This window comes from Anolis carolinensis, chromosome 2 (genome assembly GCF_035594765.1).
Source record: "Anolis carolinensis isolate JA03-04 chromosome 2, rAnoCar3.1.pri, whole genome shotgun sequence".
Taxonomy (NCBI): domain Eukaryota; kingdom Metazoa; phylum Chordata; class Lepidosauria; order Squamata; family Dactyloidae; genus Anolis; species Anolis carolinensis.
This window is the reverse complement of record NC_085842.1, coordinates 151,531,521-151,549,586: the sequence shown is the minus strand read 5'-3', so window position 1 is coordinate 151,549,586 and position 18,066 is coordinate 151,531,521.

Sequence of the window (18,066 nt, the reverse complement as noted above, 5' to 3'; positions counted from 1 at the left end):
ATTCAATACTTTTTCAGCCACTTTGCAAATATGAACTTCATTGACTTTTGCTACACTGGGAGGTTCATTGGCTATTTTTTTTGTGTGTATGTGTCAGGAGCGACTTGAAAAACTGCAAGTCACTTCTAGTGTGAGAGAGTTGGCTGCCTGCAAGGACATTGCCCAGGGGATGCCTGGATGTTTTTGATGTTTTACCATCCTTGTGGGAGGCTTCTTTCATGTCCCTGCATAAGGAGCAGGAGCTGACAGAGGGAGCTCCATCCAGGATTAGAACCAGCAACCTTCAGGTCAGCAAGCCAACCTTCAAGGCAGCAGTCCTGCTGGCACAAGAGTTTAAACCATTCTGCCACTGGAGGCTCCATATTGACTATGATACGGTAAAGTTTTGTTTCATTTGGGGACACTGAGAGAGACAAAATAAGATTATTCCCCATGGACCAGCAATTTCACCTCAATGCTCATTTCATAGATTTCTCCTGGTTAATAAAACCAGCCTATCTGTTATATATTTTCACCAATTTGAATAGGCTCAATTTAAATCCTTAAGGAAAAGAAGCTATAGTTCTTCAAGCTGAAGAAAAGATAAAGCAATGATGAAAAAGTTGGAATTGTGGCATTATCACCAATCAAACTAAAACTATGGGACATTTCCAAAATTCACAAATTTTCTTGGTTCCACTAACAAAGAATTCTTTGAGGAGGACACATTGCTTATTGTATGACATTTGAAAGCTTTAGAACATTGTTTCTGTGAACATTTTCCTGTTTCTGATACAAGCAAATAAAAAACCAAGCAAAACAAAACAAAACCTGAACTAGAGGGGCTCCAGAAGTAAAAGAAGACAAACATATAAAATATCCATGCAATTCAACTGCAGTTCAAGAAACAACCCCTTTCAAATCTCTAGACTCATTTCAAGCAGTGTTGTTGTAATTATTAATGAGATGTATGGTCCTTATATCTCACTATATTGTTGTTGTTGTTTATTCATACAATCGCTTCCAACTCTTCGTGATCTCATGGACCAGCCCATGCCAGAATTCCCTGTCGGCCGTCTTCTTGGGATCCACGGCACTCTCAGAATTTTCCTCCAACACCTCAGTTCAAAAGCGTCTATCTTCCTTCGCTCAGCCTTCCTTATGGTCCAGCTCTTGCATCCATAGGTTACTAAGGGGAATACCATTGCTTTAACTATGTGGGCCTTCATTGCCAGTGTGATGTCTCTACTCTTTTTTTGTAAATAATTTTTATTTCTTTTGTGAATCATAAGTACAGCTATAGCGAGAGAATAATTAGAAAGGGATAAAAACACAGTAAGAGAATAAGATTGTGTGAATTGGGAAAGGTTGGGGTAGTGGGAGGTGGGTGAGTGGGAGAGAGAGAGGGACAACAGGAAAAAAACCCCCACAAAAAAACACAAAAACAACAAAAAAAACCCAAAACAACAACAAAAATAACAAACAGAGGAAAATTAAATTATTAAATCATTATTTTCCTTTTTAAAAATCTATTGGTAGGTTAGCCTATTTGTAATATCCATAATTGGGTCTTGTTGTAGAGTCTATCCTTATATTTTCCCCACACTTGATTAATGAAGCCCTTATCTATATCTATATATCTATATCTATATATATAATGGTAATGGAATCCTGGCACCGAGCAAAACAACAAAACTAAACACCCCCCAACCTAGCAATTTAACCACACAATACAACATCCACGCCTTAAGGTTGAAACAACAAAAGATCATGTCATGCACCTCCACATGGACAGAAAATCACACAAACCCACAATGCACTATCTGTGCTTGCTCAAAGAAGCCCTCCTCGTGCTTCCCGTCATGGCGGCCCATTCACTCACCCAACTCCTTTGACTACGGACACCGCACCATCTGCGCATGTGCAAAAACGGCTAATTCCTGCTTCCCGCCATTCCGACCAATTCACTCACTCAAACCCCTTTGACTACGGACACCTCCATCTCCGCAGCCGCAAAAAATACCTCCTTGCTCGCCACCCAGATCACCCAGAAATAAAACTCTTCTCTCCAGAATACTCCTCTTTCCACCTCCTTTCTCTCTCCCCCCCCCCCCCCGGAAACCTCAAAGGAAAAAAAAATCTCTTCAGAACACAACAAGGTACAGGGATCCAGGGAAAGATGATCTGGGAGGGAAGGGAGGGAAGGGCTCACCCAGCCAGATCGCCCTTCTCTTACCACCGCTGCCCTCTTCCCCCAGGCACATTTCCTCACGGAGGAAACCCAGCCAACAGCCAACTCAAGCCTCAAAGAAAAAAAAAGGCTCCTCCAGAAAAGCTGACAATGGAGTGAAGCAGTGTGTATTACCAAAGTTATTATTATTATTATTATTATTATTATTATTATTATTATTATTATTGTGTTGCTGTGAACCATGAAAATAAATACAATCTGCTTCCAAGTATTCAAAAACACTAAAATCAGAATATATAAAAATTAATGTGGTATAATAAAACAGAACAATACAATCTCTAAAATCAGAACACTAAATAAAGAACAACACTCTGAAAACAGGTGAATTCCACACAGGAAACAATCAGGGCCAGCTAACACCTCCCAACAAAGTCTTCACATCACCAAAGTCTAGCAAATCCTCTGTTTTCTGAGGGCCACAGACAGTAGAAGCACATAAAATATCGCAAACAACACCACTCTGAAAACAAGGGAATTCCAGACATGAAACAATCAGGGCCAGCTAACACCTCTCAACAAAAAATTCACTCAGGGAGGAAACAGCCAGGCTTTAAAGCTGCAAGGCCATTACATGCTAATCATTTTCCCTAATTACAACATTCATTCAGGTTTGAATTGGGGGAGCGGACAGAGCCTCCACTGTTAGCCCCAGCTTCTGCCAATCCTAAAGTTCAAAAACATGCAAATGAGAGTAGATGAATAGGTACTGCTTCGGTGGGAAGGTAACGGCATGCTACATGACCTTGGAGGAGTCTACGGACAACGCCAGCTCTTCGGCTTAGAAATGGAGATGACCACCAACCCCCAAATTCAGACACGACTCAACTTAATGTCAGGGGAAAACCTTTACCTTAACTACCACCAATTTCTCAGTACTTTATTTCCCATACCACCATACTTCGCCACAGCAACGCGTGGCCGGGCACAGCTAGTAGTCAATAAAACAGAAATAGATATTTTTCTGAAACTCCCTAACTTCCTCCATTATCCAGGGGATACTGGCAATTTGGTCCCTTGTTCCTCTGCCTTTTCTAAATCCAGCTTGTAAATCTGGCAATTCTCACTCCATGTATTACTGGAGTCTACCTTGCAGGATATTGAGCATTACCTTACTGGCATGTGAAATAAGTGCCACTGTTTGAAGGTTTGAGCATTCTTTAGCATTTCCCTTTTTTGCTATGGGGATATAAATTGATTTTTTCTCCCAATCTTATGGCCATTCTTGAGTTTTCCATACTTGCTGGCATATGGCATGCATCACCTTGACAGCATCATCTTTCAAGATTTTAAACAGTTCAGCTGAGATCCTGTTGTCTCCTGCTGCCCTGTTATTAGCAATGCTTCTTAAGGCCCATTCAACCTTACTCCTCAGAATGTTTGGTTCTAATGCACTCACCACACCAGTAATGCTATCCTCGATATTATTATCTTTCCTATATAGATCTTCTGTATAGTCTCACTACCTTCTCTTGATTCACTATATTGCTGTTTGCACAATATTCCACTTCAGCTGCAACATCCTGTGAAATTCTTGGATTTGTAGTTTAGGGGGCTCCAAGAGTCCTCTGGCTGACAATTCCAAATCAAATTCCCAAAACTTCAAATCTAAGGATTCTATAAGATATTGCAGTAGTAGTTAAAGTGAAGTAATACAGCTATAAAAATGTCGTGTTATAAGGCTCATAATCCCCCAAAAGTGTCTTTTCCAATTTCTGGATAAGATGCAGAGCTACTATTTGTTCCTATCAGACAGCTCCCTATTCAGTCAGAAAGACAATTAGAGACTGCCACAAATTGATGATGATGTTGTATCTCGTGTTTGTCTGTTTTATCTAATAACCACTGCTGCTGCCTCTGCTCTTCATTTGTACTAGCTGCTGCTAATGAGCCTTGCAAACCAGCCATACAAGAGTTCCTGGGTGCTCATCAACCGTTACTGGATGTAATCTTTACAAATCTGAACTACACTGGTTCTTTCAAAGCAACATTATTTCCTGCTTCTTTCACATTTTCTCCCTCCTTCCTTTTCATGCACTCTCTCTTTTTCTATCTTTCTCTGTTAGCTAGGATTTTTTTTAAAAACCACACAGGCTACTGTATCCCTACTTCCACAAGCTATAATGACATAGATGTTCAACTGCGGTGCTAACAAATTGTCCGTATTATAACACTTTACATCTTGATGCCGGTGTCTCCTTAAACAGCTTATCTGTAAACCAAGTGAATTCTCCCTGGGATGTTAAGCAAATAGCTGTCATGTAATAGATGGGGTACCGGCTGAAATGAACACTTACAAATGGCTGTAGCATTTACTGAAATGTCATGCCAATGCCTTGCTGTTGTTGTTATGCAGTGAGATTGTTTCTACTCCATCTCTGGAACCTCAGCCTTCAGAGGCTATTTGTAAAATGTATTTAGAAATGCTTAGAATTAGGCGAGTGGATTTAGAGAGGCATTGTCAGAGGATAAGACAAAGCACGCGTCAAATATATGTGTGCTTGCATTCCTTATTGGAGTTTTTGAATCAAAGGGGCTCTGTTTTGAGGCATTTGAAAACAACCTAACCAATTCCCCTTTGGAACTAATGCATTTCTCTGCTCGCATCTGCTCAGTCACTATCTCCTAGGGTGTGTCTACATTGTAGAATTAAGGCAGTTTGACACCACTCTAACTGTCATGGCTCCATGCTATGGAATCATGGGAATTGTAGTTGTACAAGATCTCTGCCAAAAAGTGTACATGTCTGATCATGCTTCAAAGCTCAGATTACATAACACTGAACCATGGTAGTTAAAGCAGTGTCAAACTGTACCAATCTATTCTTACAATATAAAGGCACCCCTGGATTTTTGGGTTCTGGTTTAAATTTGCATAGAAAGATCCCAAGTTCCCTGTCTGAACTAAGCTGTTGAGCATCTCTCTCCTTCACTTATTTATTCACCAACCCAAGCCATTTTATTGCTGTATCCACCAAAGTCACTTTGCTATGCATCATCCCTGAAGAAAGTATTTTGTTTAATCATTACATATTCTGCATTATGGGCCCATCCATCCCTTGTGCCCCTACTGACTTCAAGTGAATCACTTCCAAAATCTACTCAGATCTGCCAGGACAGATCTACCCAAGACTGTAGTGACATACCAAATTATTAGTCAGCACATATTCCCTAGCTGGGACTAAAATAGAATTTGTATACCTGGTAGAAACTCTGCAGTTATCTAGATGTGGTTGAACTGCAACTCCCGTTTTTAATTGCCATTTGGTTCTGCTGGCTAGGGAAGCTGGCGGTTGCAGTTCAGCACCCCTGGAGGGCCACATGGCCCCACTCCTTCTTTAGACAACCGAAGGCTAAAAAGAGTTGAAATCCATATAGCTAATCTTAAAAAATGGTCTTTCTAGCCCACATCATTCATATTATTACTTCTCTCTCTCACCACCTCATCATATGGGAAAAATTGCCCATCCTATGCCACTTCAGGCATAGAGCCCACCGGAACCCATCACATGATATTGCTCTACTTCCGGTGAGGCTCCATTTCTAAAGAGAGGTGCTATTGTCTCAGGAGGCAATGCTGCCAACATGGGATGCCTCCCTTGTTTCATTAAAAACAAAGGGAGGAAGCCAGAATAAGGTGAGGGGTGATCCAGGCCACATGGGGCACAGGAAGATGGGTTCCCCATACACCATGCCAGATTTGCTGTGATCCTTGGCGATTCCCCTTGCTATCGTCTGGATTGGGGAACTCATGTGGTGAGTTCCATATGCCCCTTCTAACCCTGCCCTATATCTCAGGATCTGATCCCAGATTATCTTCTTATCCCAGATTATATGGCAGTGGAGAATCATATAATTCATTTCAAAGCAAATATAGGATCAGATCCTGAGATATAGGGCAATGTCAATCCAGCCTTAGCTGGAGGGAGAAGACTCAAGTCTTATTTTAATCTCCTGTTTAATGCACTTGTTCAATCACTTCTTGCTCCATATCATTAAATATACAAGGATCACATATTAGCTATTTCCCCCAGGACCATCTTTTATCCTTTATCTCTACAAACGCTGATGCATTCCAAGCATGAGAAGTAGGGGCATGTTTGTGGAAGGGCATCCCGATGACTGTGCAGTTGTCACCTCTGTGAGCTGGAACACAGCATAATCAAGGTATCAGCTCATGGGAACAATGTCTGTTAATGGTCTCTACAAGAACAGTAGGGCCGGGCTGTGGTGCAGGCTGTTGAGCATCTGCAATAAATCACTCTGACCATGAGGTCATGAGTTCGAGGCCAGCCCATGGCGGGGTGAGCACCCGTCAATTAAAAATAAAAAATAGCCCCTGCTCGTTGCTGACCTAGCAACCCGAAAGATAGTTGCATCTATCAAGTAGGAAATAAGGTACCACTTATTTAAAAAGTGGGGAGGCAAGGTTAACTAATTTACGACCTGGAATGAGGAAGTGCCGTCAGAGTGGATGATGAAGCAGCTGCTCCCCCCTGTGGCCAGAATCGAACATCCTCTTAGGAGAAGGTTAACTTGCCTCTGCGTCTGTCTGTCTTGGTCTCTGTTTGATGTGTTTATGGGCATTGAATGCTTGCCCTATGTGTGTATAATGTGATCCACCCTGAGTCCCCTTCAGGGTGAGAAGGGCGGAATATAAATACTGTAAATAAAAATAAATAAATAAATAAACAGTGTGGGAGCAGAGACATAAACTTCTATATTTCACAAATGAAAAATTGACATGTGTGACTAAACAAGAAAGAATTGCTAAGATTGCAAGGATTGTTAATGAGGGAAAACAGTCAAGTGTGGAAATGCTTTAGCAGTTTGCTTTTGTCTGAGTCTACCGGGAAGGCAAGATATCACCCCTTCCTTTTCTCTCCCCCACTGAGTTACTTTTGCATTTTGAACTCAATTTTCAGCAACTGAGATATGCTAAAGACAAAGGGGGAAACATGGGAGGAATCTGGAATATTTTAAAGAGCAGTTGAACAAATGGGGCAACAGAAGATTAGTGGATGTACTTGTGCAGAAGTCGACCTCCTGTATAAGTAGAGGGCAGGTTTTGAATTAGAGTCACCCCATGGAGAGAGGAGAGTTCCAGTGAGCCTCAAGGGCCAGATGTCCAGATTGCCGATACTATTTTCCTGCCCAGATATTTTAAAAAACCAAAGGTAGCAGTGCAGCAGAGAGAGTAAAGGGGTCATGGCTTCTTTAAGGTTCTCCTGGGGCAGACTAAGCTCTTGCCTTTTGCCCCTGTACTAGGAATAGGGGGTGATTCCCTGTTTGATAAGAGTTAAAATAAAGTACTCACATTGACCTGTGAATAAATTGACCCAGATGCTTTCAGTCAATTTTGGCTATAACTTCTAGCCTAAAAACATGAGTATATAGAGTACTTGGGACTTTTCTACCAAACTAGGACAATTGTAGGATGAGTAGTGATGCATCCATGATGGAAGGTGTGCTATAATGAACACTACTCTCCCCATGGACTGTAGAAAATGAGATTCTGAAGAGGGCTGTGGGAAGACAGATTGCAGAGGCAGCTGAGTTCACATATCAATCTTTAGCAGGCAATGAATGACAGTTTTCTCTGGCAGTGACAGCTGCCTTTTTCAATGGCAAGGCCCCAGAAGATACCTTGTGGTAGCTCAAAGAATGGCTTTCAAATGTGGGGGATTTGGCCATTATCTATCACCTTCTCAAGAAAGTTCAGCAGAGGAGAGAGGTGATTGAAAGGAACTGGCTGCTCATCTTATCCTCATATAGGAAACAATGAAACTAATGACTTTGATGTATATAGAACCTTTTTCTCACTTTCTATCTTGGAGACTGTGAATTATGTAGCATTGATACAAGAATGGTGAGGAAGGGACTGAGTGGATGGGTTTTCCTTGTAGTACTTGTGTTTTTTGTAATTTTGTTGAATCTTAATTGATAATTATCCTCCTAAGATAAAGCATTATGATACTTGCTGATCTCTTTAAAATTGCAATTTTATATCCCCTTTTTTCTCAAATGTATTTGTATTGGCTGAGATATCAATTTCTTGAAAGGATTGATACCATTCAGTTTGTATAAGTCCAACATCTCATAACCAGTTGAAAGCCCAATGCAAATGGTAAAGAAGCACTGCTTCACTCTCTTAGGGCTGCTCTAAGGTTATCCCCACCATTAAAGCCCAGAAAAGCTCTTCTCAGGAATGACAATTTGCATAAGTCTCAGCCAGCACTGAATGCCACCAATGGACATGCTGACTGAAGGATTCTAATAACTGTAACCCCAAAGAGTAACTTTTGTAAACCTCAGTCTCAACAACTGTGATGAGAATGAATCTGCCATGACTATAGAAGTAGGAAGAAATCGCCCACAAGACTCATACAAAATATTGCTTCAGTCCACTGCCGTCCCCAGAATAGCTATGACTGGAAATCAATTGAAATCTCTGTGTGTCTGCTGAAATATGAAACAGTGAGATTTTGAAGTGATCTAGATTTCTTTGAGCAGTCTGTCTCAAAGAGATTAGGTCAAGAAAATGATTCAGAGTAATTTACTATTCAACTAAAACTACACAACATGAATAAGTATGTAGATGTTAGTTCATCTTTGTTTTTGTTTTTTTATTTATATGCCAGTGTATGACACTCTGGTCTAAGATTGGGATCACTAGGCATGGTCTCATTTTTTTAAAAAACAAACAAACAAACAAACCATAGTTTGTTTTCCAAAAGGCAAAAAGCTACATTTTACAATTGTTAAACATTTTAAAACTTTCATTTGAAACTAAAGGATGTGGTATCATTCTCTTCTGTGTAGGAGAGGGAGTTTAGATAAACAAGTGGTTGGAAGAGGGGTGGTTTATTCACATCATTCCATATCCAAATTGGGTTCCTGCACATTTTATTGTTCTTCTTATGTGTATGTACAAGTCATGTCTAAGGGCACTTCCAGACAGCATCAAAATGCAGGACAAAATAAGTGGGGCAAAAAATCACAGGACCTGACAGCAAGTCACACAGACCTGTCAGTCCCGATAAATGGTTCCCGCCATCTTGACACCTTCGTTTGTAGAGGATTTTAGAAATCTGCAAGATGGATGAGGGGTATCCAGCAGAAGGTTACTCTTTTTAAAAATTGACTCTCCGAGATGCACTGGACCTCATATGCGCACACATGGAAATCAAATGTACACACAAGAAGATTGCTTATTATCTCTCCTCACCCTACTATAAATTCAAGCTGTTTAATTTTCAGGGATTCCTCTTCTTCAGAAGAGGAAAGGGGAGCAGGAAAGTGTTCATGAATCTGAGGGTGAGTTGGAGTCTGAGGAGGAGACTTTGCTAGTACCCTCATTCCAGGAGAGGTGAAAGGAAACAGAGCAGAGACGTCGTTCAGCTAGATTAACTGCCAGAAATGCAGCTGAGTAATTAGGAACTAGCCCTAGCAGCTTGTGTGGGGACCCAGGGCTATAAAAGCAGAAGCAGGTGCAACAAACTGACTCTAATGCCTTCATTTTCTGTGTGCCTGCTGCAAGTCTGCATCTGGATTTATGCCTGTTTCTTTGTCTGAAGTGAGACTTCCTGGCTTTCTTTTGCATTATTTCACTGAGTGTACTGTACTTTATGTTTTGCTGAAGTAAAGCAGTTTTTATTTACTTACCACAGTGTCTTAAGGCTGTTCTTGAAAGACAAAATAGGTCATTAATTTCATAAAGTTTCTTTCATTAATTTCACAAAGGAATAGTTGCAGAGAGTTCTCATTGTAATTGTTTTCCATTTGTGCTTTCATTTAGCCACCTGTGGGTCAGTGACTTCATTTGTTTACAGTCCTGATAAGCCGTTTCGAGATTTTGAAATGCACACTTGTGGTGGAGCAGTCCACATCATGGTATAGGAATGAAATCACATGTTTTCCTTGGCTGCAGGGATGTACAGTGATAGGAATAAGTGCGTTTTCCAGCCTAAATAGGATCTTAAGCACACCTTTTTAACAGCTGTGCATGTTGGTGAAATGTCATTTAGCCCCCCCCCCCCCCTAATTTTATTCCTGCTTTCTTCCATGTTTTAGGACATGTGTAGAAGGGCCCTTACTTAGGGAGGCCCTTTCATAGCAAGGTTTCTTTAGTGGGAATTTGCCTTTGTCTTCATCTGAGGCTGAGAGATGTGCCCAAGGTTACCGAAAGCAAGGATTTGGTCTCCAGAATTGTGGTTCAGTGCTCAAACCATTGCAACACACTGACTCTCACACATTAACTTGGAAATAAAACAAGTGGCTCAGCTGTATGCAGCACACTTGATCCTGTTGCTTAATCTTTTGTTGTACCCCTCAATGGATCAGTTCCTCTTCACTCTCTCGAAGGGCGCTTCCAGATGGCACCAAATCATGGGTTTTCCATGAGGGGAAAAAAACCCTGGGACCTGAGAGCAGGTCCGCACACAGACATGTTGGTCCCAGGATTTCTGCCTATGACGTCTAGACTTGCTGCTTTGTTATAGGATTTCGAAGCCCACAAGATGGCTGACACTATATGTCCGCCAGAAATTTTGTTGTTTTTTTTTTTAAAAAATCTTTAAATGAGCAGATGCGAATGTGCACATTGTTTGTACAAGTTTTGTTCCTGGGTTATACATATCTCTTCCCCATTGCTTTTATCCTGAAAAGATGGCAAAAGTTGACTAGAGGGCGAAAACTTTGTCCTGGCAAGAGAAACTTCATCCTCCACATGTTTAATGAAATTTGTGACATACAAAGTTTGTGGCACGCAAAGGTTGTGGAATAGAACCGCTACTTTCAAACTCAGAACTACACCATTAAACAGAAACTAATACTTTCAAGCCAGGAACAGTATTATTATTATCATTCAGAGGCTGCATGGCCATCTGTCCATACAGGTTTGGTAGAGTATTTTTTCCTGGGAACAACAGGGTGATGTTCCTGGGTTATACATGTCTGTTCCTCATTGCTTTTATCATAAAAACATGGAAAAAGTTGATTCCATAGCAAAAACTTTGTTTGTGTGTCATAAACTTCATTAAACATATATAGAACAAAGTTTCTCTTGCCAGGATAAAGTTTTCGCCCTCTAATCAACTGTCGCCATGATTTTAGGATGGCACTAATCCCATAATTTCTGAGTGTAGGGACATACAGAGATTTGAATATCCACATTTTCCGGCCAGAACGGGATATTCCCAGAACTGAAAATCTCATGTTTTTAGCACTTTGTACCTACCTTCGTGACCACATTTCCCCCTATGAACCCGCACAATCTCTTCGTTCATTGGGGGAGGCCCTCCTCTCACTTCCACCTCTGTCACATGTGTGGTTGGTGGGGACAAGAGAGAGGACCTTCTCCATGGTGGCCCCCGCGGTCTGGAACTCACTCTCCAGGGAGATTAGGCAAGCCCCCACCCTGGTAGCATTTAGGAAGAGCTTAAAAACCTGGCTCTTCCTGCATGCTTTTGGAGAATGAATTTCTCATCCCCATGACAGATTCCATACCGGTGACTATTTCCTTATCTGTTACACTTTATCTTGCTCTATCATCTCCTTATAGCCATAGGGTTCACGGTCACCCCATCCCAAGTTGCTCTCTCATTGACTGTAGCACTTTAGCCAATTACCTTATCCTTTGTGTTTACAAAACTCACTCGGTGCACTTTGCCAAGTTTGCTTTTATGACTTTTACACCTGATGTCTAAACCATTTTTTTTACTATGGTCACCATTTTAATTTTATTATGTTAATTGTGCAAAATTTTATATTTGTGTTATATTTCTTTTTTGATGTGTTTTATTCTGTTTATTGTAATTATCCGGGCTTGGCCCCATGTAAGCCGCCCCAAGTCCCTTCAGGGAGATGGTGGTGGGGTACAAAAATAAAGTTGTTGTTGTTGTTATTATTATTATTCCTCCTGTGTTTTCAGAGGACATCATTTGGCTGCCCACCATTTTGAACTGAGAGCCCCTGAGATAAAGGTACCCTTAGAAATCTAACAAGGGCAAGGGATCTTTTTTTCTGGGTACAGGAAATCCCTGAGTTACAAACATATGACTTACAAATGACTCACAGTTCAGAATCCAAATTAAAATCCAAATTATCTGCTCTGAACTGGATTATATGGCAGCGTAGACTGATATAATCCAGTTCAAAACAGATAATGTGGATTATCTTCTTTGATAATCTGAATTATATGGCAGTGTAGAAGGGATGTGGGAGGCTTTCCAAAAATTGGGGGCATTGGAGAGCCCTAGGAACTACAACAACTGGGTCACCAATCCTGGGGCTTTTTTTTTTTTTGGTTTTTGTTTGGAGAGACCTGGGAAGCTTGCTTATTTGTTTGTTTGTTTATTTATTTAATGTTTTCATGAATGGCAAATAACATATCATGACTTTCAGATGTTCTGATTTGGCAGGGACAATCCTGCTTCCCTTTGTGCTCAACTGCTGTGAAGTGAGTTCAAAGTGCAAAGTAATTTGCACCCAGTTAATGCAGCAGGAGGAAAGGGCAGGAGGGGTGAAATCTTGTACTTCCTACTTGGCTCAGGAAAACACAACCTCTCCTAACTTCTTCTTCATTAGTAACCTTTGCCATCTTTAGCATACTCTGAAGTTACTCGGACACAGGTGCAGAAATATTGCAGAAATATTGTGAAAACTGGAAGAAAAGTAAACTATTTGTGATTAGCTACTTAAAATAAGATGGCCTATTTATTTTCCCCCTCTCTGTCCTCAAGTTAGACCATGGATCTGACAATTAACCTCATCAGATCGGGTAAATTTGTTGGCATGCACTGGTTCGCCTTCCCTTTTGCCACGGAGCCCGCCAGCTCCCATTCCATAATACACAGCTACTTCTGGCAGGGCTCTGTGGTGAAAGGGAAGGTGAACTAGCACATGCCACCACTGTAGCAATATGGAAAGTTTCTCATGTTCAGTTGAGATCAAAGGGAGAAAGCTGGGCAACGGATGCTTCCCTCTGTGGAATGGGGTGACGGGTGAGGCAGGTGATGTGGGATGTGGGGCAATGGGATCCCCACATCACCTGATGGGCACCACCAGATTTACCACGATGTGTGGCGATTCCAACGGCTCATCCGATGAAGTTGCATGTGTAAGTTCTTGTCAGTAAATATACTTTAATATATTTTACAATATATTTGCTTCTTTTCTCTACTAGAATGGGGGAGGGGACATGGGACTGTTTGTTGTTCAGCTTCAGCCTTAGCAGTTTAATTGCTCTGCTTGAAAAATACAGTGCTATCTCTCATGTTTCCCAACAGTGTGCAATATTACTCTTCCTACAGGTTCTCAGCATTTTGTCCAGCCTTTGCTATTAGAGATCCCAGTGGCCTCTGTGATTTATAACCACATCAGATGAAAGCAAAGAAGCATTTTCTCCCTGCTTCTCTTCACTGCCAGCGCGGAGTCCCCTGGATCCCATCACACGTCACAAGGCTACTTCTGGTGGGGCTCCATGAGGCTTCATGTTGGCAGTACATGGCCAGACAAAAGAGGCAGAGGAGCCAAATAGGAAGTAGGGGACAGCAGGGAATGTCATGAGAAGACAAAGGATAGAGTCCAATGGTAGAGGAACACAGCCAGATGAGTTCTTCATACTGCCCCATGATTTCCCCCGCTGTCTCCTACTTTAGAAAGGGCCATCTGATGAGGTCCTTAAAAATCCTTCCATAATCTTCCAAAAACCATTGTATATGTTGCACCTCAGTGGGGGTCACCTTGCTCACAGCACTCACCAAGAAACCAAACGTGATAGTCAAAACAGTTTATTGACGAAAACACATATAAAAAGGGAAAACCACCATGAAGGAAATAAAAGGGTAAAATTCAAGAGTTAAGATAGAAGGCAAGTCTCACAAGCAAAAACTCAGGTCAAACTGTCTACAGGAAAATAATCCAAAGGCAAGATAAATCCAAGAAACAAGGCTTAAAAAACAAACATGAATCCCAAGGTAAATTCAGAAAACAAGGAGCAAAACATGAACATGAATCCCAACATATTTCATGAAACAAGGAGCATAAATCCAAAAGTATATTCATGAAACCAGCATCAAAACATGGCATGAATCTTGAGTCTTCAGCCAAGGCCTGCACTGGGAACGATACAGATGTCTTCAGGGCATGATACAGGAAAGTCACATGAGTTCTCTTCTATACCAACCCAGATCTTAAGGACTTCTTCAGGCAAAGATCTATGATCCGCCACCAAAGAAAGTGAGATAATTGGTGAAGGAAGGTTGGCAATACACTGGGAATGTCCCCCACGTAAAAGCTCCTTTTTATGGCCACTTTGGCTCAAAATGAATTTTTCATTATCTCAGGTGACATTTTAAAAATCTTAATGTTTTGGACAATTATGCATCTGCTGTGCCTTTTTTGTTTGGTGGTATTTTTATTGCTCTCCACTGGAGTTTTTCAGTGCTGCAATTTGTTTTTTTATGATATATTAACATTGTTTATTATTAATTTATGTGAGCTCCTCAGAAAATTATGAGTTTGGGAAACTATGTAAATACTATAGTCTGTGGGACTTCTTTTCGTTCTTCCTTGCAATTTTCTATTGACACTTAGGACTTCACAAAACTGAGCTGGTATTTCAGTTGTCACCTACCAAGAGTAACAGAGCTATGCTTTCTCTTTTCATCACCATAAAATGCACTGCTTATACCTAAGTCAACAGTGTGATGCAGTAGCTAAAAGAGGGGGTGCAATTCTAAACTGCATCATAGATATATATATAGAGTCTAAACCAAGGGAAGTAATAGCATTACTCTATTCTCCTTACATCAGAGTACCGTGTTCAATTGTAGAAGGATATTGAGAAGCTAGAATATGTTTAAATGATAAAAGGCCTAGAAGCCAAGCCCTATGGGACATGACTTAAGGAGCTGGGTATATTTAGCTTGGAGAAGACAGGATTGACAGGGGACATGATAGCCATGTTTAAGTATTTGAAAGAATGGCATAATAAGGAGGGAGCCAACTTGTTTTCTGCTGCCCCAGTGACTAAGGCATAGAGCAATGGATTCAAACTACAGTAAAAGAGATTCCGCCTAAACATTAGGAAGAACTTCCTGGTGATAAAAGCTCTTTGTGTAAGAGCTGATCTCATAGAATCATAGAATAGTAGAGTTGGAAGAGACCTCATGGGCCATCCAGTCCAACCCCCTGCCAAGAAGCAGGAAATCGCATTCAAAGCACCCCTGACAGATGGACATCCAGCCTCTGCTTAAAAGCCTCCAAAGAAGGAGCCTCCACCACAGTCCGGGGGAGAGAGTTCCACTGCCGAACAGCCCTCACAGTGAGGAAGTTCTTCCTGAAGTTCAGGTGGAATCTCCTTTCCTGTAGTTTGAAGCCATTGTCCCACGTCCTAGTCTGCTTGCTCCCTGCTCTCTATGACTTCCCCTCACATATTTGTCCATGGCTATCATGTCTCCTCTCAGCCTTCTCTTCTGCAGGCTAAACATGCCCAATTCTTTAATCTGCTCCTCATAGGGCTTGTTCTCCAGACCCTTGATCATTTTAGTTGCCCTCCTCTGGACGCTTTCCAGTTTGTCAACATCTCCCTTCACATTCCTGCATAGCAAGAGGCTGGACTAGATGTCCCTCGTGATCTTTTCCAAGTCTATGATTCTATCTTTCCCCTCAAATTGTGGAAAACTCCTAGGACTGGGTTCATTTTCACAACTTCATTTACAATTTTAAAAAAGTCACACGCACCCACACATCTATAAAAGAGCTGACTAAAAGGGTGCTGCCCATTTTTCCTATGTATATTACAATTCTTGTCATAAAAGCATTGTTACCAAAGCATTGTAAGACAGACAAAGCTTGTTTCTGGCAGGAACACTGAGCTATTCAGTTGTTTTGAAAGTTGCTTAACATAATACCCAATGCAACAGAATCCTTATTCCAAATAAAACTCCAGTTTTAACAAGTTCTGGAAAATTCCAGTGTAGATCTGAATCAACATCAAGGGGTAGTTGAGGGAATATAGGGATGTAGTACACATTGGGATGAAATATTTTATTCTACCTCCTAGATATATGAAACATTTTGAAGTAATGAATCATATAGAATTATAAGCATAGATTTGGAAGAGATCCCATGGGCAACCCATTCCAACCCTCTATCATGCAGGAATACAGAACTGGTGCAGTCATAATTGATAGCCATCCATAGCTGAGTGCTTTCACTTTTTTCAGCATACTGCTGCTGATAATAACACAGGCCAACCTATATATATATATATATGTGTGTGTGTGTGTGTGTGTGTGTGTGTGTGTGTGTGTGTGTGTGTCTTTGTTTTTAGGCCTATGCCTGTAGTTATTTGGGGTCTGATTCATAAAATTGCATTAGACCACATCAGCTCTAGATTATTAAATATGGTTTTCTGTGGGGGAGCAGATGGCGACTACTGGGTGGGCATATGTTTTCTATAAGAAACTAAAGCTGATGTGGTCTGTCCAATGCAGTTTTCTGAATGAGCACCCCAAATAACCAAACCAAAGTTAAAGTTGACTGATTTGTAACCTTTTTGGTACTAATGTTGGAGAGTGGTTCCTGGTTAAAAAAAAAAAAGTTGGGAACCACTGCTGTAGAATGACAGGAGACTTTCTGTTCTATCAGGCATTCATTTATTATCCAGTTCACGGGTGACTTGATTTCTGCTACCATCTTTTTTATTACTGATTTAAAGTACTGTATATATTCGAGTATAAGCCGACCCGAATATAAGCCGAGGCACCTAATTTTACCACAAAAAAACTGGGAAAACATTGACTCCAGTATAAGCCGAGATATCAATAAAATTACATTAATTGAGGCATCAGTAGTTTAAATGTTTTTGAATCTTTACATCAAACTGTAATTTAAGATAGGACTTTTCAACTCTGATTAAATCATTATTTTCATCTTCTTCAATGTAAATATGCTTATGTATCCTTTTAATAATAATAGGGTGAAATAATAAATGTAATAATAATAATAATAAATGCAGTCAAATAATAAATGTAATAATAAATAGAGTAAAATAATAAATGGATTAATAATAATAAAAATAGAGTAAAATAAATGTAAAAGTAACAACAATAATAGAGTACAATAATAAATGTAATAATAATAATTGAGTAAAATAATAAATGTAACAATACCAATAATAATAGAGAAAAATAATAAATATACCATATATACTTGAGTTATAAGCCGATCTGAATATAAGCCCACCAAGACCCTCACCCGAGTATAAGCCGAGGAGGTTTTTTTTTTCAGTCCTAAAAAAGGGCTGAAAATATAAACACATTTCAAAACACATTAACATATTATTTAAAAACTACTAACCACAGTCTAAAAATAATGCAGTTTCCATTTGTAGAAAAATTTCAAATACTGAATGCCATGAGGAAAGGCACTGTTTTGGCTGCCATCTGGAAACCTAAAGGAGATGGAACCAATCTAACTCACTTGATACTGTGTTCCATAGTCAAGGTACTGCTACAGAAAAAGGCCTAGTATATCAACCCATCCACCAATTTCAATGCCCTGTTCCATGAGCTCAGGATGAAGGTGTGCACTTATATCCTGCTTCCTTGGTCCATAGTTTGTTCTCCTGTCTCACTAGTATACTGTGAGCAACAGATGGGCCTTTGCTCTAGTGTAGCTCCCCAGGTGGATAAGGGCACCATCTCTCCACAGCTAAGCCACAACTTTCTCCATGAGTGCCCCATACAAGGAGGGCACCACAGTCCACCTGTGGGGGATGTGCAATGGCAGATGGTTTGGAAAACTCTTTGGCACCTCATTTGTAATTATCGT